At 38.0% G+C, this 25,312-nt stretch overlaps 1 protein-coding gene across 2 annotated transcripts in view; it reads right to left on the bottom strand.

Annotated features, from left to right (window-relative positions):
* Positions 1–24,718, bottom strand: part of SGCG (sarcoglycan gamma) — a 112,132-nt gene extending 87,414 nt beyond the window's left edge. For both annotated transcript variants that reach the window (XM_033052017.2, XM_033052018.2), the window contains exon 1: positions 24,549–24,718. The gene's annotated coding sequence lies outside the window, so the exon portion shown is untranslated. The remainder of the gene's footprint in view (positions 1–24,548) is intronic.
* Between the last annotated feature and the right edge of the window lie 594 nt (positions 24,719–25,312).

Here is a 25,312-nt window from a genome sequence, read left to right as displayed (position 1 = left end):
CTGAGCAATGGCAGGAACAACATGGATGAATGGACTGCAATCCCCATTCCCTGCCTCCCTGCACTGCTAGGGAGGAGGAAGGAGGTAGAGAAAAGAAGGAAGGAAATGTATGGAAAAGTGTTTTTAAAATTTGTTTTTACTTCTCATTATCTTGCTCTGATTTTGTTAGTAATAAATTCAGTAATATCCTCAAATAAAGTCTGTTTTCCCCATGACAGCATTTGGTGAGCGATCTTTCCCGCTCCTTATCTCAACCCATGAAACCTTCATTATATTTTCTCTCCCCCATCCAGCTGGGAAGAGGAGAGACAGAGCAGTTTTGGTGGATGCTGGGCATCCAGCACCCACTACACATTAATAAGTATAATGTAATTGATGATTTCCCAAGATCACTATTTGAAGAATCTGCTGAACCATATTTAAGAATGCAAGACTGCAGTACTTAATTCAGAGTCATTTTTCTGGATAAAGATGATTGACCTCATCAGGTAGACAAGGAAAGGAAACTCAGCACTTAGCTCAGGAGTTTTTTACCTCTTCTAATGTTTCTAAGAAGACTAAAAGAAGGCCAATGCAACGGAAGGAGAAAATGGACAAGGAATTCTTCTAATCAACCACCATAATAAAATAATAAAATAGTAATTTGTGCTCCTGTTTTCCATGGAAAAGAACCAACTGAACAGCCCATAAAGAGCAACAGTAGAAGTGTAGAGAAATAATTTTTAAAAATCTGGTTTGACATTCTGAACTTGTGTTGAAGCAGAGACTTCATACAAAAGATAAAATCACAGCTCTTGATCCTTAAGATCTTTCTTGAGCTACCATTCATAAGAAAGACAGTAAAAAATAACAATATTAATGTTGTTAGTATACCCCAACTATCTGTTTACCCTACTGAGATTTTAGCTTTGCCAAAATGCAAGCAGAAAAATTAGGCACATGAGAAGTGAATTTAATTAGGAACTTGCCATCTGGCATAAGCAAGCAAATGTTAAGTGGCGCCCTTTTAATTCAGAAGAAACTATAATCAACCAGGGAAAAGACTATAAGTTATTTCCTGTTTGATTGAAAAGCTTAAATTAACTATGGGAATAGTGTAATTATCTAGGATTTTGAAGGGTTATCCTCGAGGCTGAGCTGTAGGCAACCACAGCAAGCAGAGTAACCATAGTGGAAGTGTTGACTTAAAATTGACAGATGTAAACTGATAAATTTTGGCAGTCTTTAAGAATGTGACATCCCAACTTACTGAACAGAGTTTGAATATACTTGCAAAATAAAGTGTTGTATCAGTTCAAACAAGAAATAGTAGTGCTATCGGGAGCAATGTTTATTATAATTTTGTTTATTATAATTATAATCCCATTCTAACAGGTTATTTTGAAAATAAATAAATAATAAAGAAAAAACAAGTAGTATGGAAATGGACAACAAAATGAAGTAGGCTCTACTTGGCTGTTCTAGTTGTGCAAAATAGAAGAGAATTTGTTTGATTTTAATAAGAGACATTATCACCAGTGAACTCTAGTGAACTTGTGATTCCTAACAGTTTCACAGTTCTAGTCAAAGAAATTGACTAGTAGGGAATACATTCATTTTAACCATATTCAGAATGTATGGTTAAAAGTCTTTTCCCCTGTTATTTACTCAAAACATTTAATGTCACAACTTTACTTCTCACACTTCATTGACTTTGAAGTGACAACAGCTGCATCCTAGCTGGTATGACCATCTCATTTACTGTCTGGATAACTACACAAACAGGCTTCATTTTCAGCTGTGCAGTCAAATACCCAGTCCATCGACTGGTAGAAAATGGTTGCAGGGCTCAACACAAGGCAAGGCACAGATCAGCCTCTCCAGCAGAAAACAACTTCCAGAAATTCACTGCCCATTTCCTAAGATAAAGGTGCCTGACCATCTCAACCTACTGTGATGACCCACGCTTCCCCTTAAGGGGGGGCTGTCACACCTACTCTGATATAGTGTATTAATCCAGCAGATAAGCACCAAAACCAGTCTAAAAAGTGCATTGTTCTTGTCAGTTCTGGTACAAAACTTTTAAGCACAGTATAATTAGCTGCATATCCAGTTTAACTATCACTTAGAGCCATCTCTACTTTTTCTAGCACTTTCTAAGGAAGTATCCTTGATATTTCCTAGAATATTGATGGGAAGAGGCCTTAAAGGATAACCAGCAACATACAAAGTGTCAGTGCCAAGCCTTTCAGATTTTCAGAATGTGCACGTATCTTTGGAGCTCTTCCTCCTTAATCATCATTGTTAGACTTTATAATTAACTGATTTTACTTGCCTCATAGGAACCTTAGAATCTTATTCTGGGCTTGGCAAAACCATCAATACCAGAGCACTTCATTTTTATATTCTCAAGCAAGTTCTAGTAGACACTTGATGTACTTCTCTTTCCTCATTAACTTTGCTCGACGTGCTTAGATTTTAAGCTTTCTTTTAAGTCAAGGGCATCTTGCCTTACTATCAATAGCTAGCAGTTCTTATTTCTTATACAATTTACTGTTCCTTGTCTGTCTTCTATATTATATCCTCAAAAGAAGAAAAAATTATTGAAGATGCATTTTATAGTCTAATACATTCACAACTGCATGCAAAAATCCTTACAGGTATCTCTCAAAATTCCCCCACAATTCTCTACTGCTTGCCACAGGACTGAGCAAATGGAAAGGATGAAAGTTTTGTTTGTTACTGAATAGTCTGGGGAGAAAGGGTCTGGTCAAGACTATATTCAGATTTTCTTCTGAGAATGGCACAGGAAGGGAAGCAATATTTTTGGATATTTGTGTTCTCCTTACATTTTTAAGACTGAATCAAGGAGGGATTGGCACTTTGACACCTGAGGCTAGAAGAGAAGTCGCCTCCAGCCATACTGAATTTCATGACAGCTTTCCTGGGTATGTTGTTAGCTGAAGACTGGAAAGTCAGAGAAGACAGACACTGAGTGTTGCATTTGTGATATTTAGCATGCAACAGCACATAGGAATACTCTTCCTGCAGTGATATGGATACCCTAGTGACTGTGAAAAAGTGAAGACAATGACTCACCTTCAGGTTACACATACAAGAACTGGAAGGAGTTGAATGAAAATGTGTTTGCACTGTTGCTAGGGAAGTTATTTAATCTTTGGAGCAGATAGTAACAATGCTTCATGTAAAGGCCATGCATTGAGAGACCAGGAAGAGCAGCTGGTAAAGTACTGTAGGAAAGTTTGACCTTACTCTGAGAGAAACTAACAGAGGGAATCCCACAGAAGACAGACCCTGAACAAAGAAGGAGTCTTTTCAGGCTGCTGGTTTAGCATCCAATCTGCAACAGATAAAATACCACTTCTGCTCTTGATGCTTAATGTGCAAGTTAAGGTTAAGGAGAATGGCCTTTAAGATGTACAAGACTACTTCCGTGAGCAACAAAACTACTCACTGAACATTTCCAGCAGCACCTACCCCGAGATGATACAGGAAATTAGTATGCCCTTTAAATCACACAATGTAACCTCTACAAAATGGGACAAAAGACCAAGAGATTCTTGGACATTAAATTGTATCTCTTGGCTTAAGCAGCATTTCATATCTTCATGTATTGCAAGGATCTTGTCTTCACTGCAAGAGAAGTCTTCACCTTTCTTGCACAGAAAAAGAATGGACTGGGCTTTGCTTTAGACCATTATTTCTACATGCAGCATATTCTTATAATAGTCTATACCTTATGTAGCTTACTGTCTTTTCAAGAAATCAACATTAGAAACAATGACTTGTACATGTACAAATACACTGTCAAATAGCTCCAGTTTAAATTTTCCTCTTATGGCAGTACAGATAATCAGGTGATTTGCATTTGTTAATGATTGTATGGTTAAACAATGGAGAAAAAATACCAACCTAATTCATATTTACATGAGTTTTATACAATCATTTATAATTAAACAAACCCAATATAAATAACAGAAAATATTTTGGGCTATATAAATTTTTTTAAATGGCATGTTCAGAAACTACAAAATTAAATGTAACAGGAAAAGACAGATTCATAGTCCTACTTCTGTGCTTAATAAACAGTAAAATTTACATGCTAACTTATATTTCTCTATGAAAAGCATAACTACCTCAAAATATACTTTTTTTTTCAAAAAGTTTTTATTGGAAATGCCACATAAAATCAACTACTTGTTCTGTGTAGGCCCAGGGAAATGATCCAGAGGAGGGCAAAGGCCCTGATTAGCAAGATGAAGTAAAAAATAGCAAGACAAACAGATGGACACACGGTAACTAAGAGTGTGTCAAGTTCTTATGAACTAAAGTGATCTTATACTTACTTTGCATTCCCAGAAGATAACCAAGCATAAATGAGCTTTGGGGGTTCTTTTTTTTTATTTTTCCTACTGAAACAGTAATTCTAATCAGCAATGCAGAGAAGGTTCTGCGTCACTTTCTCAGAATTACCAACAATTTCAAACTTTGAGATACACATTTAATGTGCTTGTGCAGAAGTAGCACTACTGATAACTGGCTATCTCTGAAGGATGCTTCCCAGTTTTCTGTAGATTGCAATGCAGCATCTGTAGCAACGTCAAGTACTAACAATTGTCACTCCTCGTTCCAAAGCCAATCCCATGCAATTCATTACAGTTCTTGGTTTCACCTGCTTTAGGAAGGATCCATAAATAGCATCTGTGTGAGACAACATACAATTCCACAAATTAATGCTTTTCTGAGTATAAATAGTCTAACTTTTTTGGTGACTTGAGTCCAGTTCAGCTAGACCCAGTGATGTGCCTTTGGAGATACCTGTAACTTTTCTTAAAGATGGACGCTTTTGTCATCTTGCTTCTTTTTAGGCGCTGTGAAACAAAGATTCAGTCTTAAGACGATGACAATGCGTGTAGTCATTAGAAAATCCTGACTTCTACAGAACTGTTGAGATTATTCTTATTAAGAACAACTCTAATAATGAAAACGTAAAGTATAATTTTGAGAGTGAAGTTAACAAAGGTCTGGCCTTTTTAGAATAAACTAAAAGAAAATCTCTTTGTCGTACTCAGTAAACTACATAATATTTAAAAGGAGGATATTGACTTTTTAAAGAGGGACATTTATGGAGCCACTGAAAATTTTCACTAAAATAATCTCCAAAGAAAGTTTTACAAATTAGATGCTTTGAAATGTTTTCAGAAACTAAAACTTTTCCTGAATGACTCAAACTATAGGAATGCAGGGAATTCTGCAGCTATGGAATATTTGCTGCACGTCCCATTTTCTTTACAGCAATACAAAACCAATGTGAAAGCAGAAAAGGATTTTATGGGTGTGAGGCAATCATAGAATATCACAACAGACTTAAAGAGGGCCCAAACAGAGAAAACAGTGAATGTGCCTGGACAAAGAAAACCTATAAATTCAGCCTATAAAGTGAAGAAGTTCCAGAAAAGTTCAGGGGGAAAAAAATGACATCCTGGTGTACCACATCAACTCCTCTGTCAGAGTTCTCTTACTGTCTTAGTAGTCACTCAGCATGGGGTTAGAATTTAGTCCCAATATAAGAACAACTTAAGAAACAGCAGGCCCAACATAGTTACAATGTGACATCATTTGTTTGGGGTTTTTTTAATAACCAGAAAAAAAACAGTCCCTTTGGAAAGATATTTAACTACCGAGAAAAGCTGTCCTTAAAAAGTGAGTTCATTAAAATTTCCAAAATTGTAAATAAGAAATTGTCTTCCACTGTCTATAAATATTTTACTTTCCATGTTAGAGTTTGATTTGATGTGTAGCTATTGAACTCCATTTGAGATAAGATTTTCTCATATCATATCTACTTTCCAGCTGCTTCAACTAATTTACAAAAAAATGGAAAAAGTGTAGCATACTCACTATCTACCCCGCACCTGTCACTAAAGTGGATGACTGTGAGCTTTTTACCACAGGACTTAATTCAAACCACAAAAATAAACTCTCTTTTCATCAAGCTCCTGTCTGTGAAACTCTAATTCAGCATTACATATGGGAATTCTCCTATCAGCATTCATAAACAACACACTTGTAGCTAAGAAGAGAAACAAAGCTTATCTCTGATGGTTTTGTCAACGCCATCCAACATCTTCCACAGCTTCTCAAGTGAAAGGGCTGTTATATCTCCAATCCCCCTTTTATCCTGATATTCTTGCTTAGCTGCATTTTTGAAGCCCCTTCTCATGAATGCAGCTTTCAAAACCAAGGGAGGAAATTATCCTGATCAGTAATGGTGTTCCTTCCTTGGATAATTCCCAAGTGCATTTTAACAAAGGGCAAATTTATCCTAATCACACAAGACTTAAGTTTTCCCTTGCAGTGTCCATGGCAGGAATTCTCTAATACCTGTCCCACTAACACTGCACAAGACATACCCACTGCCATTTTTGTACCACTGATACTTTTGATCAGTTCCTTAAATGCAGAGAACACACAGAAAAACCTGTCTTTTCTACCCCACTTTCTTTGATAGGCTCACATAAGTATTCTAACAGCTGATGGCATGGCACTACCCAACCACCAATTAAACAGCAGTGAATTGAAAACACAACTGTAGATTTTGAAAATGGTGCTGTGCTTGATAAGTGGCTTTGCAGCAAGATGTCCGAAGTGAGATGCTAAAGAACACAGGTACTGAGGTCACCAAGTACCAATAAAATCCTACAATGGCTTGGTTTGGGTTGGAAAGGACCTTAAAGAACATCTAGATTCCACCATGGGCTGGTACTATATGCTGGTATCAGAAGTGGTTCCAAACACAACCACCACATACACATGTGAGGACAAATTGCTATGCTGAATCAACAGAACCCACTTCCCCCTGCAGAGTGAAGAGTTTGGGACGCTTTCTGTAAACATGCAAACTAAACTTTTTTGTACACATTCAAAACTAAAACAATACCCTTATTTTATGTTGAGCACGTAACAATATAGAGCTAGCTTCAGAAGCTTAAGGCAAACAAAGAACACCAAGGGGTGACTCTCCCTAGATTAACTTTAACGGTATTTTGATGCAGTAAGGAAAGCATCAAGGAAACATACTGAGAGATTTTCCATGTTTCAAAAGCGGCAGCTGGACTACATGACTGATGAAAGGTCCCTTCTGACTGAAGTATCCTGCTCTAGTCAATTCTAGGATACCTTACATTTCCATCACCTGGATTTGCCATTCTACTGTCTCAGCACCCCAAACCAAAAGGCCCTTCTGAAGCTTTTCAATTGATCAGATTTCTAACTTCTTTTTAAACATCAGAGCTCCAAACCCCAACACAGCCCTTTTGATACATGCGATCACAGAAAAGACATGTGATGTGCATTGTGCAAGATCTGTGCTATGTAGACAGGTCTCAGCACAAACTGTTGCATATCTACAAAGACAATGTTTCTCAGCTGCAAAAATTTAGCATGTATTTTTAGTCTCTGTTTTCCAACTTTTAGCCATCTGTTTATCCTTTCATAACCCTACTACTTGTGCCACAGCTGCTTAGCTTCTTAAATTTCTGGTTAGGGAATATCTTGAAAGCTTCCTGAGGAAATCTGAGGAAACAACAAGAGAATTTTTACTGATGTTATTCTCCATATGCAGGGACACATGATGTCATACATCTAGAATGAAATTTAAAACTGGAATTGCTTAAAAGGCTGGTCTAAAATTTTAAAGCAAAAATATCTAGCCCCATCCCAAGTCAAAATAATTTGCTTTACCTAATTCTTTTCATAGCTGCTTTGCCTTCATGATACAAATCTCAGAAGCTTAAAAATTAATCTAATTTTTTTTAACTTTTCAGGATACAAGAACAACAAAATCAATGTCAAAAAGCTGCATCTAAAACTTTCAGATGCATCAAGGAACCAAAATTACAAGCGACAATGCTAAAGACTGACAGAATGCAAAGAAGCTTTTAGTTAGGATACAATTTTCTGAAAATTAAAGTACAACTACCAAAGGGGTAGCAGTATTAAAGTGATGGTTGAAAACTGTCAGCTTTTGATAGAAAGATTACTTTTAAAGTGTTAGAAACTAGTCAGATGTTTCTAAGTCAAATAAGAGCACACTAACAGCTTAAATGTTCAGGTTTATATGGGATAGATGCACACTAGAATACAAAAGAGAAAAGTTTTAAAGAAAAAGCAGCTTTCAGCTTATAGAAAGGCAGAAGAGGCTGTCACACCAAACAAAATTCCATAGGATTGAAAAACCATGTAATTAGAATTATTAATGTAAAGGAACATGCTACTTAAATCAGATAAGGTTAATTTGCCTATTTAATGAACCAGTGCAAAGAATTCTGAAATCTGTTTTGGCAACCTATGCATGGTGATCAAAGCACAACAAAAAAAGGGGCAGTGATTTTCATGGTACTCTCAATCCCTTCTAAATCCACATTTTTATAAGAAGAAATTCTTTAGGAGATGTAAAGACAAGACTAGGGAATACATGCATATAGAGGAGTTCTCTCAATTTCTTCCTTTTTTGGGTACCTTCTAGATCCACCATCTACAGCAACACAACTTTTTGATTTACTTAAGGTAAAAAAAACACAGACAGCTGCTAGACCAGTACCTCTTAGAAAGAAAACAGAAACCAGTTATTTCCTTGTCTTTTCCTCCTTCACATACAGATTTTCAGAAAAAAAACTAACAAAAAACCCTAATGAAAATAAAAACCCAATCCCAAACCCCCTCCTTCTAACTACCAAAATATGGCTCCTGCCATCACTGTCAGGAATACAGACTGTCATTTGCCACCTGCTGGTATACAGGTTATCTTCTTTATATATGTGGTCTGAGATGGAATGACTCCAGCATAAAAATCCACACATAAAACTGCAGCATTTTTCTTTCACTATGTGTGCTTCAAGACGTCAAGCCTGGGAAACAGAGTCCAGTTACCAAAGTGTTTGATATTATTGCCTTCACCGACTCTGATCACATTTCAGACCATGGCTGCCCATATGCTAGTCCATCTAATGGGAAGATACTTGGTCAATGATTCAGACTGAATTACAGTTTGACTTCCAGGGGATAGTAGGAAACGTACCAAGCCTAAGAAGGATTCTTTGACTAAACTCCAGGTCCAGAGCAAAGAGGAAGAAAAGGACTGGGCCTGACTTCCTTCCCTGTTTTCACAGGGACTTCCTAGAATATGAAACTGCTGAAAATATGTCACAGTATGGAATTATTTCAGGGCAAAGAGTAAACAGATCAAATGCAATCATGCCTCTAGACAGCCCACATGCTAAGAATTTAGCCAGATTGAAAAGGTAAGGTAGACACATTCCTGCAAATCTGTCTAAAACTCATATATGAAGGCATGACAACAGGTTCTACTAAGTCTTAAAATGCTCAAAGAGAGTAGGAGAATATTTCAGGAAATATCACTAAAAGATGATGTTTCCTGTCCTTATATTCTTTCCTTAGCATTTGTTGTGAGCTACTGTCAAAGACAGACTTCTGGGCAAGATGGAACTGAGGTACTTCTAAAATTTATCATAAATACAGCATTGGGGATACAAGCACCTCAAACAGCTCTTAAGTCTTTTTTATGTAATTCATTTCTATCTGCAAGAGTTCAAGGTTGAGCTGTTGTCCCTGTACTGGTTTCTGTTATTAAAGAATATTTGCAAGTGAGGAGCAGGGTTTCAGTGGTACCATTACAATGTGGATTAATACTCTGAGATTGACACTGATGGCATCTCAGCAGAGGTTAAGAATGCTATACATATCATTAGAAAAAGTCTGACCTACACAATGCACATTTAGCTGTCAAAGCCAGTCAAGGAATCCACAAATCTTCCCTGGTTGTCCACAAAACTTTGTACTCATCGATGTGCTGAATTGCCAGTTATAAACATTATAAACAGATCCCATCTACTACCCCAACACAAATGGGAACTCCCCTTGTACATATCCCCCTATAAACCCAGTTGTTCTCAATATGGATGATTTGCAGTTATATTTTCTACAACTGACCATGAAAAGACTCAGATTTTACTCACTTAGGCTGAAGTCATTCCTCAGGTATGAACTGGGGATTGGCACATTTTAAAGAAAAGTATCATTCTCCTACTCAATAAGGGCAGTACCCAGAAAACAGAAAAGCAGGTGTCAGATATCCCAGGCTCTAGACAGAAAAATTCAAGACCCAATCCTGATCTCAGTTCAATAGGACAACTCAGCTCAATTTTCTCAACCAACATTCTGTGTAGTGAGGACTAACAGCTGATGAAAGCAAACACACAAAGAATCATCCTTCACAAGGCAGCAGTTTCTTTCAAACTTATTGTATAGCAGGATCACAGATGCCAAGTTACATTTCATGTTACCTCATGAAGTTGTGTTCCATAAACCAGGACAGCCCTATATAAGCATTCTGGGATCACAGTTTCACCATTGGTGAAATTACAGCAACATTGCATCCCGGCAAATACCACAAACCAATGGCTCATAGAAATAGCAGAACACATTCTACAGCTAAAGCAGCTCAAGAACAAGGAAGCCAACGCTGTGAAAATCCCAAGTCTTGTGAAGCAGCTGCTTACACCATCTACACTCCTGCTTACATGAAGCAGGGATGCTACTCATCTTTCTGAAGAGTCTCAGGCTTAGGAAGAACAGACATGAGCCAGTACCCATGAATCATCTCAAGGAACAGATGTAGGCAGTGGACACATTTCCCTCTGAAGTCTTTTTCTGATTATACTACAATATCCTGTTATTATTGCTGCACAATGATCCTACATGAAACAGACTGGCTTGGGACTGAATCTATCTAATATTAATCTACAGTCTGGCTATTAAGGCATTCTCTTGTAAGGTGAAGTAGTATGCTTACACAGTTAGTAACTTTCTGAATTTGGTTTCCTACTTCCTTGTCCCTTTTTTAGTCTATAATCAAAGATGTGGTTAGGTCATCTGTAGCTTTTTCCAAGTTACATTAAATTAAATTCAGGACTCTCCTGTGTAAAACAACTCCTTTGTTTCTGCTCTGGAGACAGAATTTTGGACTTGTAAAATTTATAGCCTCTGCACTATTTTACACTAACTGTATGTGCACTATACACCAAGTCATAAATTATTTTAAAGACTATTGCATAGTAAGCCATATTCAGTGCAGGTAAATGCCTCACAAAATATTCTCAATAAGAAGTACTACCCTTCAGAAAAGGAATACCTTGCCAGCTGTTGTGAAAAGGTAAGCCCTCTATACGAGAATGTATTTGGTCTTATGCATTTTATAAGTTTGTATACAAAAAGGTCATTGTCACAAACAGTATTTCCTTTTTATCATCTAAGAACAATTAGATTATACTTAGCTTGTTTTTACTCAGCATGCAGCAGGTAAATTGCAATTCTTTTTAAATCTTTCAAGAACTTTAAGAAACACAGTCCATATATACAATGTAAATTCTTAACATAAAATCCTGAACACAATCTGTCAAAACACATCAGTATGAAGAAACTTACATTCATTTGGTTGTGACCTATAATTTTTCAGGATGACAGCTTGGGCATGTGAGGTATTTTCAAAGATCACAAATTCCTCTTAGGATTTAGCATTTAACCTGTCCTTGACATCTGCTAATATTTATGATCTCCATTATTATCTATGTATGCAGCCTGTACTCACAGCACTTTAAACAGGTGGGATACATTTTAAGAATAGCAACATCCCAAACATCCAATACCTACAAATCCATAGGATTTGTAATAAGATTGACTTTCAATGAACTCCAAAATAGAATTTGTCTTTCTGCCTATGCAACGTGTTACATATCTGCTTTTACAATTTCTTGCAGAGTGCATTGGCAGCACACGACAACAATTCACTTCAGACTTAGCCTTCTCTCGGCTACCCCCTTTTACAGAGGATTTCCAGTGCCAGGCTATTGAATTAATTAACAGCAATAGCAGGCCAGTCTACTTCTGGTACTTTATTTTTCAGGATCCTTGGGACAAAAACCAAGGAGCAAGGGCTATACTGGAGAAGCCTTTCTGATGGTGGCCCATTTCCAGTGAGCTGATTTCCAAAGAAATCAGTGGCAAATGCAATCTCATGCCAAAGCAGAATCCATAAATCTTCAGAAAAAAGCAGTGACTGGCACTGGACACCCATAACAGAATGATCCACAGCCTTTCCCTACTGGCCCACAATAGGGCCCCTATAGAAGAGTTCAGGAATAGGACTAATCACTTGTTTATGAGAGCACAGCTCACTCCAAACTTCTTGGAGTAGCACACCAAGTCTTCAGTGAATACAGAGTAAGCCTAATATTCCTAGCTTGGGGGAAAAGTGTTTTTAAAAATTACTTTTAAGATTTTATTTTCAGCAATAAAAGGAGGAAACTTAGGCCTAAGCAGTTTGGTAAATGCTCTCCCCTTGTCCACTTTCTGTGACCTTGTTTATTACTTACAAAGGACAACAAAGATATGGTATTTTTGTTTGAACTGCCTGCTAGAATTGCTTTTGATTAGTAAATTAAATGCAAGGTCAAGCTGCTTTAGCAACAAGGAGTTTTGATAAGGTGCTCCCATGGTTGTGTTACAAAAACATGATGACCTCAATGTTACTATGAACTCAGGCTTAATGAAAATGTGAAAAAGTGATTTGGTAGCCAGGAAATATTACATAATCAGAATGTATCAGCAAGTCTAGCTGAGAAGTAAATATGCAGATGTAACACAAAAAAAGTTACATGTATGGGGTTTTATGTATACACATAACAAAATTAGGGTGTTCCTTGAAATAAACATTACCTCAGAAGAAACTTATCTTAAAAAAGTCAAACAAGACAATAGGAAGGCATGGTGGTAAAACATAACAGCTTTTATTCCAGTTATAAAAATGTTCATTCTGCCATCTATCTGCTGAGGTAAGCCAGAGAATTCTCATTAAAATTTCAGCATGGCTGGTCATTAAAAAAAAAAAATTAGGAACAGTTAAAAGAAGATAATTGGATTCTTACTTGACTGCAGTATAGTCTGATACCTCTAAGAAAGGCTATACCTTCTGCCACTGAACAAAAGGTTACTGGCATGGGCTGTGTCATCTGCCACTAAACAAGCTATGAGATTTATTCATTTGGAAAATTGGGCCCTATTCAGTCTGTTATTTACAGAAGTTAGAACATTTTATTATAAAGTTATAGTTTATAATTTTTAAAAGTTATATTTTATTATAAAGTTAGACAAATAAGAAGAGTATCACTTGTCACTAACATATTACTCTAGTTACATAAAATATGTATTAAATTTGCTATTAAAATGTAAGGCAAATATCCTGAGGCACTCCTAATGGCACAGAACCATGTTGTTACTTCCAGAGACAAAAGTGATCTCTTCAAGAACAGTAAGTCACCAGCACCACAGTTTTAATTATATTTGTTTAATTCTGCAAAGAAGCACAAGTGAATAAAATGTTCTCTTTGTTCAGACACTTCTGTAATGGTGAAAGTCCAAAGATCTCTTAATGGGACAGACAATCAATCAATCACTATGATCGAGAAAACTCACATAAAAATTAGAACTATCAAACTCATTAGAACAAACCTCATGGTTTCTTGTGACAATTGTGATGAGAAAGACAATGTACACTAACAACACTAATGAGTCCTCAGAAAGCTGAAGCTCAAGAAAACTCATACCAATAATGTTTCCCCTGTACTTTACTTAGAACTAATCTGTCATGATCTTCTGGAACTGTTTATAGACAAATCTTTCACTAGGTTAATCAAAACTTCCTCTTTTTTTTTCTTTCCTTCCAGTTCCCAGAGCTCACTATGGAATCTTGCTATGCAGTGAGGCCAGACAGCTTTTCACTGGACTTGGAAAATTCAGCTGGCTTATGCTCAGGAAGAAAGGAAGAGTCATCTATACTAAAGAGAAGTGATAAGAGTGCTTTATAGGAGGTAAGAGACTTGATGACATAGGAATGACATGCAAAAAAACCAAAACAAACCAAGAAATACAATGAGAGAAGCAAACAAAATAAAAGGGACTGAGAAAGGGTGGAGACAACAAAAACAATCCGCAGCAGAACCACAGAACAGAGAGCAACAGCAATGTCTCATCAAAAAATAGCCTGATGTCCAGTATTTTATAGGATAGATGGAAATTACTTACTACCAATTTTTGTAAGCTTAGAGAAGTTTCCATTTTCCTTAAGAACTGAAGGGGTTTGGAACAGAAGCTAGTTTATTTGCATGATTTTACAATGAGTAGACACAACTGCTGAAATTTCAACACTGCTTAGCAAAATTCAGTAGTGCTACTTGAAAATGAATGCAATGAAAGTAATGAAAATTGTCTTGCTTGTAACAAGTCAGTTAGCACTTAGTATTAACCTGAAGTATAACCAAAATTATTTTATTTCTCAAGTGAATAGTGTATATTGTGAGACTCAAATACTGTGAAACAAAAGTTAATATTTTGCTAAGTTTGTAGCAGTAAACTCACTTATATCTACCTACAGGAAATGGAATTCTGCTATTCCCTGGAGAAAAGAGCATTTCAATGACTTCTACTTTAATATTTTCTGTTGGATTAGCATCTCAGAACTTTTTAATGTTCGTAAGTATCATAAATGTAATTTTCATACAGAATCATAACTCAATTAAACATTTGATCCTCAAAGATTATTTTAAACATTACTTATAATGAAATACTAAGCAATGCAAGAAAAAGAAAGTTAAATTTTCCATTTTTAGCTGCTCTACTAACAACTCAAAATCCAGTTTTAGAAACTCTCATTAAACTTTTCACAATAATGCAAGCATTTTGCAGCCCAAGGAAATTCTTGAATATAAAATATCAGAATAAAGAACATACCAGATGAAATTTTAAAGTATATTGGAAAATACATATGCTCAGAAATAGAGAATTTTGTATCAGTTGTCTAATTAGTTCTTGTGATTCCATAAACTCTTTGAAGATTTCTCTTCAAATAAAGTAATGTGCATTACTGGTGTCACTGGTAAAACTATGTAAGTAACAATCTTACACATATCTTCCCACAGCACCGTGCTTGCTGCATCTAACAATTACATTGGCTGCATAGTCACAGCCATTTCCACATTACTTGCTGAAACTCAGATTCCTGAATATATCTGCAAATTCCCCTATGCAGACAGCAATCCCTAACTACCAATATGATTATCTCCATTGGGCTACTGTATGACCTAACTCTTTTGGGATTACTGGTACCCAAAGCCAGGCTGAACAGGGCTTTGAGAAACATCATGTAGTGGCTGGTGTCCCTGCCTGTGGCAGGGGTTGGAACTGGATGCTCTTTATGATCCCTTCCAACACCAACAATTTCAGGATTCTCTTCTACGATATAAGCACCTCCTCCCTTGCTGCAGGAGACTTAGTTCACATACTGTAAAAGTACACCATTTCCTGGAACTGTTACCAGAAGATTATTACGATTTTAATACCCACTATAAGTAGACAAATGAAACTGTATTGAGTACCTTTCAGATATCTTTACATTTGCTTTCATGCTATCATTGACATATCGTTTCAGTTAAAGATTCTCATGTGTTCCTGTGAACTGAATCTAAAGAATAATGATCTAGTGTAAGGTTTTTTCTATTGTGACTATTGAAGACCTCACCAGTCGTTCCAGTTCCTCATGCAGTACCAATTGGTTTTTTGTGACAAAGGCCTGGAGCATGTTAATTTTATGTCATAATTTTTTTCCCATCAAAGACCTAGATGGTGAAAAAGCATAATTAATGTACTTAATACCGAGTTTACATCTAAAACTAACAGGAAGAAAAGACATGCCAGTATCTCCTTTAGAATAATGTCTGCAATAATAAGCTATTCAAAAGAATGAACAGAAAGGATGAATTCATTTTCCAGACTTTAGAAAAGTCAACTATCAGGAGATTTGTATCAGCATTGGGCTACTTCTAGGTGATCTCTGTTGCAGATGATTGCAGAGACAGCTTGTTACTACAGCCAAGCTATTTATTGTCAGGCACGAATTTTTTTATTTTTTCCCAATTGCCAATAAAGTAAAAAAAGTATGATTGCTGATGATTTTAGTTAACTTACTACATTCATGAAGGCATTGTATTTGCAGAATTCTGCCACAACTCATTAGTAAGAGATGGAAAAAGCACATAGCAGTTCAACCTGCCGAAACAAATTTAAGCACCAAGAAGCAATCCTGTGCTAACTAATAAACCTGTATTAACTTTTTTAGAAAGAAAAACTGCCTGAAAAAATAAGTACATTGTAACATAGCTGTAAGATAAGCGTGTAGTGAACTCAACCAAAAGTGTATTCCCATAGCTCAACTAAATCTTCCAAAACCTCACGGAGCTTCAATTAAAATAAAAACAGGATTTCACATGCGGCCATAAAAATTATTTTAGCCTAGTCACTTCTGCTGTCAATTATGATTTTCTGCACACTCTGCAAAAAGACTCCTTGAGCCCATGCTCATCATTTACACAGTGCAGAAAGCTGCAGTACACATGGGAGAGAGACTGACCCTGATCAGAGATTATACCTGAAAATGACAGTACAATCAATAAACCCTAATGACAGATAGATGAGAAGCAGATTCCACAGATGGCCTCAACTCTTGGATATTTGCATGAGGTGCTGCTTTCTGGATAGGCACGGACCTTGAAGTAAGCCTGTCAGCCAAGAGTGGATGCAGCAAGTATCTGCTGGAAATGTGGGCTGGAAAAATGGCAAAATTTTCTGTACTTACTCACCAGCTGATGATGGGACTAAAGAAAATATGTAAATCAGCATGCATGTCCAAAATTATTATCTGCCAGTGTAATGTCTTCAATCAGTGTTGCATTCATCACAGATAAAGGCCTGGCATGCTCAAAGACATATGTGCAGACATAGGTGCCAACTATACAAGCAACCTGAGACAAGAATTCACTGGCATGATTAGGCACACTTGCATTTTTTGTTGGAATGGAGGACCGAATGGATTTGTTATTAGCATGTTTCTGGACTCAGCTGAGCAAATAATAACAATGGATGCTTAGTTTGGGTTACTGATTCAACTGGTTGCAAGTTAGCCAACCATTTAAACACCAAACAAAAAAAAACAACCCAAAAATATCTGAATACAGTTCCTGAAAAAAAATGCCATAATTAACACACAATTTCAAAATATTCTGAGGAATTCAGTATGTGTAGTGTATGAGACATTATATGACAGTAAAAATCCCAAGAAAAATATTAAGACATGTCTTAGAGAGATTACCACAAAACACTCCCAAAACTGAGAACAGTTTGGCAATCATTAGGGTTTAACCAGTAGATAAAAGAGATATATGGCACCATACTTAAGAGGGAGGGATGTCTCCTTTTAGCACAGATATTTGTCTCAGATTTAAGACTGACCTTCACTTATAGGAATAAGAAAGTAACAGTGAAAATTTCCTTACAATCTTCCTTACTGCCTTTATTGCTCAAATGCTAGTGTTTAAAAATATATAAACAATAGCTATTCTTGGAAAATGTGTAAACAGGGATTAGGAAGGGAAGATACAAGCTGGACAAAGAGCAGAATCATACATATATCCTAATTATACAGTATTAAGAACCCAATAACCCATGTTGATGGGCTACTGCAGACATTTCAGAAGTAGCGTAATGACTTCCCCTAAAAAGGCAGGCCTGATGAGACTGCTATATTGCTCCAAGCCATCAGCAAAATGTGCTGCTAAGAAGACAGCATATGCTAACAAAAGGGTATTATTAAAGAAGATAAAAAACACCTTTTCCTATAAATACATATGGTTTTCTTGAAGCTCTGTTAATTTGGTTGGAGGACAGGCACAAATGCTTTTCTATTGAGAAGTTAGAATTCAAAATTTCAGTTGCCTCAAGTCTAGTGTATCCTAAACATGCAATGCTCAAATATAACATGAAACCAACTGTACTTCTTTAAATGTTTTTAGTTGCATTTTCAATTTCTTAATGTATTCCCTTTCAAGAGAATCAATAAAGACCTGTGCAACACTAATATTGCTGTAGCTTTCAAAGTTATGTTCAGTTGCATCAAGAACTGTAGCACTCATGCAATGCTTAACCTGAAATAATTTTTTGGAACAGAGAAAGTCCTTAGTAATACCTTGGGTAAATTGTTGGGAAACTTCACTGAAATTTCATGGTAATTCCACCCCAGAAAAAGCTATGATGAACAAGTGTAATTATCACCCAAAGCACAACCTCTTTTTTCCTTTTAAAGTAGTATTTAAACCACGTAGTATGACAACTTAACGTGACTATTAAGTTTAAGGGTGTAATAAGTGATTCAGGCCATCTAAATTTAATATGGTAACTTTCTCTACACAGACTGAACAAGAAGAAAGCATTAAATGTTCTGGAATTAAAACACCATAACTGACAAGATCATTTAATTAGACTACAGTAGAAGGGTCTCTGAAGGCTACCTGTCCTGGTGTCACTCACTAAAAGTATGTAAGTAAAAATAAAGACAGTGCACACATCTTCCCATAGCACTGTGCTTGCTGCACATAACAATTATATTGGCAGCACAGTCATGGTCATTTCCACATCAGTTGCTGGAACTCGGATTCCTGCGTATATTCGTGTGCATTTCTCTACACAGACTGTAATCCCTAACTATGAGTATGATTACCTCCAATAATATAGAGACTTCTGTATAATCCCTAACTCTTTTGGGACATTCTAGTGCCCACTTGGGTGGGGCTTTGTACAGCCTGGTGCAGTAAGAGGTGTCCCAGCCCATGGCAGGGGGTTTGGAACTGGACGATCTTGAAGGTCCCTCCAATTCAAGCCATTCTAGAATTCTTTGTCTTCTGGGAGAATCTTGCATTAGCCAGCCAGTGAACTAAGGGAAGAATCACAGAATCACAAAATAACTAGGTTGGAAGAGACCTCCAAGATCAAGTCCAACTCATGTCCTAACACCTCAACTAGACCATGGCACCAAGCACCACAAAAAAAGAAAAAAAAATTTAAAATCAACCCTGGTGATCAATGGGGTGACCGATGTTGGAGCCAGATCACCTTCACATCCCATCCCAAGAAGAAGATGTCATTGCCTAAAAGCTTGGTAAGCTCATGACATTCCTTAAAAGATCCTGAGAAGACCTCTTGACTTCCTTTTACATCCATGAAGAACACAGCTCATCCAACAATGAAACGTCCTGAGAGAAGCAATATGACCTTGCACTTCAGATGAAAAAGCAACTCTGACCATTGCCAGAAAACATTAAATGATTTACTAAAAACTGAACCTTCTTTCTAAAGAATAGAAGGCTTCAGAATCCAGTGTTGGTTCAATTAGAAGGAGGAGGTAGGATGTCTCTGGACTTCCTCAATGGCTGTTATTGCAGTCTTTTTAGGACTGGTTACAGATTTTTCTTCTCAAGTTATCTGGGGAAGTTTGGTTTTGAGAATGGATTGAGAGATTCCAGTGAAATTTATTTAATCAGCCAGATCTTTCCATTTTGTTTCTCTTTCCTTGGTTGTTTAAGTACTTCCAAGTTTTGAAGTCAGTAGCAGGAAAAGACTGAGTCTTTTTTATTTATGTGCATATGTACCTCTGTAAAAATATTGCTGTCTTCAAATCTCTGAGCAAAAGTCTTCACAGCCTGAGAAAGTGTTGTGTCCAAAAAAATCAAGTCAGGGAACAAGTATCACACTATGATTTTTCACATACAACGTTTTATGCAAATAGTATGAGTTTACATATTAGTTTACATATTAGTTTACAATTCCTAATTAGCAAATAAATAATTTGGGAAAACTGACAGTAACAGACAAAAATTCCTTGTTTCTGAAATCAAATAAAATGCTGATTTAGAAACAACTTATATAGGTTAATATGTCATTTTTAGATTAATGAACTGAGCAATTTCTTGAATCTTGGAACTTTTTCCTCGAAGCTCCTATTCGATCTACTTTTCTTCATCATAGAAAACCATGTTTTTACAGTACCTTTGATAATAGCAGGGGTGTTCAATATACAAAATTCAAATTCTACAGTGCAATTCTTAGAAAACAAATAAGATATCTCTTCGGTTTTATACAGGCATGATATGATGAAGTTTTCAGAATTATTTATAATAAATACATCCTCAGAAGTATGGAATGCTTAACACAATCACAAGTATGGAATTTATTTAGGTAGTTTTGTACGACTCACATATATCCAAGTTTCCAAAAGTAATTATTCAATTTCAGAGGCTGATACACGTAATGTGACTTGACAACAATATTGACAAATATATTAATTTGGAACATCACAGTGAGTCGATTCAGTGAAGTGGAAAAAAAAATAATTAGATGTTCAGAATCACTCTTTTAAACCTAAGACCCTACATATTTGTAGAAAGCAGGTAAATATAGCATCAAATTTCATACTATCATAAAAGTCTGTTAAAGTTTTCAGTGCCATACACCCCTTTACTTACTACAAATAATTATCAGAAAGAAAAAGTAAAACTAGCACTTCTATTACCTTGTTAATTTTCATGAGGTTTGCGTACAGCATTTTAATTACAAATAGTATACAGGATACAATTGCAAGGGACACTGCCCAGGAGTATTTTGACCTGACATTCAGGAAAAGGTGTTTGGTTGCTCAGTAAAACTATTGTATTAAAAAGAATTCCTAAATTTAAAAGCAGTTTCTTTCCTTTAAAGCTATGATGTTTTGCAACAAAACCTTTCCTAAACATATATATACTATGCCTGCTTTGGACCTCATAATAATAATTCTAAAAGATGATTCTACCCATATTTATACACTCTTATAATACCTATGGACTGAAACCCATTAGAGTAGTTAATTAAGAAAACAGGCTACATTACCATATTAAGAGAAGACTTCCCTAGTCCTTCATAGATATTAATCACTTATTAATAAGAGAAGTGACAGAAGTGACAAAAATATAGTTTTTACAACTAAGCACGACATTAAGCCAAGGAGATCTAGAAGCCAGGACTAGAAATCTTGGTATACAGAACTAAAACTCAGAATAATGATGTCAAACTGAAAACATGATCTAGGAGAAAATTAAGATGCGATTAAAGAATGTAAATAGTTTAACTAAAAATAATTAACTGAGAAAATACTGGATGAAGACACACAGCGTGTAGCTACTCTGGTATTTTGGTGATTAGAGTTACCATGAGTAAAAATGATCAGCAATACTATATTCTTGCATAAAAGACAACACACTACCTTGAACTGAAACTAATCTTTACAGTTTACTTGTTGGTAAGGTTACAGTTGTAATTTCCTTACAGAACATTCTCTACCTACGGAATAAAGGGAGAAATTAGAGGAATTCAGCAGAAAATATTAGCTACCAAAGGTCTAAAAAAGGTGACAAAGAAAGCAAAAATTAAATAATCAGAAGTCTTTCAGTTGAGAGGAAACCAACACCCAGAATGTGCATGCAAAGTAAAAGCTCATTCTGCAGGAATATTACTTGTGTGTGGTGACCAGAAGGAACCCTTCCCCTGAATCTAGCCCTGTCTTTTTACAGATTTATCATATGTGCTTCTCAGTGCCCGGGAACTGAACTTGTAACTAAGACACAATTTTATTTAGCCAGTATATTCTACTTTTTATCAGTTTCTGGCATCTGTAAAACCACTAAACAGTGAACTAGTTTCACAATCATTTTATCTACTCTAACCACACCAGATGGTTTTAACAAGGAAGTAAAAAGTTTTCTATCATGGTTCAAGAGATGTAGTTAAATGTAGCAGTACAAGGTCTGCAAACAGAACCATAAGAAAAAAAAGCCTTATATGCAACCACAGCTTTCAGGTAAAAGCAAATACCTCACCTGTTTCTTCACATACAACTTTACCCGAAATCCTCAAGGTGCGCACTACCTTCAAAAGTGATAACTTTGTTTTCAGAGCAAATGTTCATGTTAAAAAACCAAACAAGCTCCCCCACAAACAAACAAAAAAACATCATAGCTCCCCCACAAATAAACAAAAAAACATCATAGCAAATAAAACCCCAAACCCTCAGTTCTTAATATTCCTCCTCCTTTTTTCCCCCTTTACCTAACTTCCCACACTTCCATACCTTAATGGCATTTTATATGATCCCCTTGCTTCACCTGGCCATTTTCATTGTTTAAGGTTTCACACACTGTAAAAGAACATTTGTTGGACACCTGGCTACATTTAAGGTTCTGACTTCTAACATGAGCTCAACTTTTGACAGCAATTCCCATACTCCATTTGGATATGTTATCAGAATAGATATCTTATTAGCAAACAAAGCATTTTGCTTCAGTATATTCTATCCATATTCTACCTCTGCATAGCTTAAGTACCAGTATTTCTGTGAATTCAACTACGATGTTGATATCACTAAAATTAATTCAAATACCTGGTTATAGAACTGAGCACTAAATCCATAGGCTTCTAAATATTAAAATTATACTAAAAATCCTAAATTAGACCCAACATCACTACATCAATTCATACTTACATCCTAGTTGCATCCTAGAAGTGATATATTCAAGCAATATATTCACCTCCATAGAAAAAATACACATTGAAAAGTTTGTCAGACAGTTCAGAATGACATCTCCTTTTATTACACTACACATGCTCACTCCTATGTGAACCAAGTTTTAACTGTCACACTGTCAAGAAAAATGATAATTCCCTAGTCATATCTTATCTTTTCAAGGAAGTAAGAACTACAGAACATTTTACAATAGAAAATTGTATCATATGTTTAATAAAACCTGCCGCTTGCATGAAAGCCTAGAGAGACGTTGTATTTGAAGCTGACAATGAAAAAGAAAAAATAAAAAAACCCAACCAATGAACAAAATGCAGAAAAATGGGAAGCATTTCAAGTTTTACACGTGTCTATTCTTCTATTTCCTCAGCCCTCTCTCAGCTTAATGTAATATAAAAGTCCATTAATAAAAGCCTGAGCACATGTAAAGAAGTCTTAGAGCTGCATAGGGTCATTAACTGTGACAGACCTTCTTAAGGGATCTATCCATGTGCCTATTATGGAAAGTCCCAACCTCAAAATCACCTTAAGTATGGTGCCTTATCAATATTCAACAATCAGGCATTACCTGCAGCAACAGATATACGTTGTGAAATCTAGTCTGCTTTTGAATGCTCCCCTAAATCTGGTCTCAAATTTGTTCTTATTAAAAACCTAGCAAATAAACCCCCAAACCAAAAAGCTACTCATACTTCTTTGATCTACTGAAATTAGGTTGGTTGCACTTCAGTTTTTCCTTCAGATTTTGCAACAAATATTGTGGAATTACCTCGGTGTTCGAAAATTTGTAAGTAAAACAGAACTGTAGCTGATAGTTAAGGCAGACTATCACCGATAAACCAAGTGAGCTAGCACAGAGCATTCTCTGTAGGGTGAAACTACCTCATTTGAAATGGCTTGAATCTTTCCACTCTCAGTGCAATTTGCAATGTTCACATCTTTGTTCAGGCTGGGAGAGAACGAGGCTTCCCAAGGTACAGACTGATTAGTTACTTTTCTTTAAAGTTGCTCAATGTTGTTTTTTTGCTTTGTAGCAAAGGTGCCGAGAACCTCTGTGTGGAACTCTGCTCACTTTTGATGCCTTAAGTTACTTCAGAAGAACTAAGCAAACTACTTGAGTCCTTTATATAAATTATGAGCAAAGGGGGAAGAAAATAATCGCAAAACATTTAAACTGGGATTTGATCTCCAACAGCGTTATGATGATTCACACATTTTACTGAAAGTTTCTGCTTAATCCACAAACGTTCAGTTAAAAAGCCCCAACGAAATGCGAATCAAAAAGAGCAGCAGTCGCATTCTCTGTTACGTCATACAACACAACAAACACACCGAAGTCTCAAGCGCACTGCTGCGCGTCTCTTTCTGCTAAGACTCCGCAGTTTGTTTTTCCTAAACATACCTAAAGTGACACAAGCAGGTAGGTCAATCTCACAGAAGAGTAGGATGTAGCCATTAAAGATGCCGACATGACACTTGCAGAGATACTCGATCCTACTCCTCCGCCAACAAACCAGAGTGACCACAACGAAACAAGTTGAGCGAACTGCTGGGGGGAGCTTCCCAGCCGGGGGGGAAGCTGCGGCACCCACTACAACACAGACAGGCTGCTTCTCCCCGGCCGCGCTCCCGTCCCGCGGCGATCCCCTCCCGCTTCCCTGCGCCCCTCACGCTGCTGGAAACTTTCCGCTGACAGCGGAGCCGAGCCGCGGGGGCCGCGGGATGCCGGGGCCGCGCTCCCAGCGCTCCCGCCGGGGAGGCACAGCCCGGGGCACCGCTCTGGGGCACCGGAGCGCCAAGCGACTCCTGCCGACACACCGATGTGCCGCCCCGCACCGCGGGCAGCCCCCCGCCCGCCTCCCCTGCCTTCGCCCCTCGGCCGGCGGCGGCAGGACAACTTTCCAGGGCACGCCTGCCCTCTCCAGCACTGGAAGCGTGTGGGCTCGGCTGGGGCCGGGCAGGCGTGCGGGGCGCTTACCTGATGTCCCCGCTCGGCTGCAGGGCAGGACAGCGTTCCCGCGGTCCCCTTCATGCCCGAGGGGCTGCCTCGCCCGCACACACGTCCTCATCCAGATTCCTGCCCGCGGGCTGCGCCGCCTTCCCTCGCCCTGCCGGGGCGGGCGCCGCTCTCGCGGTCTCGCCGGCGCGGCAGGGAGGGAAGGAGGAACAGAGGGCGGGCGCCAGAAGGAGAAGGAGGAGGAGAAGGAGAAGGCGAGCAGGGGGCGGGAGACGAGCTGTGCCCTGCCTCTCTCCGCTCCAGCCGCTGAGCGGACATGGAAGGGCCGCGGGCGGACCGCGCTCCCCGGGCGTGGGAAGCGCCAGGGCTGCCCCGGCCTGCGCTGCGCCGCGTCCCTGCCGGGGGTCCCCGGCTCCGGCTGGCACGGCAGGGCAGGGCACGGCAGGGCTCGGCGGTGCCTCTGGAGGGCGCCCCGATCCCAAAGCTCTGCGCTTTATCGGAGCGACAGTGCTGGGCTGGGCAGGGCAAGGCTGGACAGGGCAGGGCTGGGCTGGGCTGGGCTGGCTCCGCCGCGCCTCGCCCGCTGCCGGGGATGGAGTTTGGGATCGACCTCTGGGTGGGACGGACGGGCAGGGAGGCTTTGGGATGTGTGGTAGGAGCCAGTTAAGGACAGATGTGGTGGAGAGCTCCAAAGGAGCTGGGGGGCAGATGCCGGAGGAGATTGTGAGAAGGTTTGCACGGTTCAGGAGAAGAAAAAGGAATCGGGGAGGAAAAGAGGGAAATTG

Source organism: Catharus ustulatus, chromosome 2, assembly GCF_009819885.2.
Source record: "Catharus ustulatus isolate bCatUst1 chromosome 2, bCatUst1.pri.v2, whole genome shotgun sequence".
Classification (NCBI taxonomy): Eukaryota; Metazoa; Chordata; class Aves; order Passeriformes; family Turdidae; genus Catharus; species Catharus ustulatus.
This window is presented reverse-complemented; position numbering and strand designations above follow the sequence as displayed.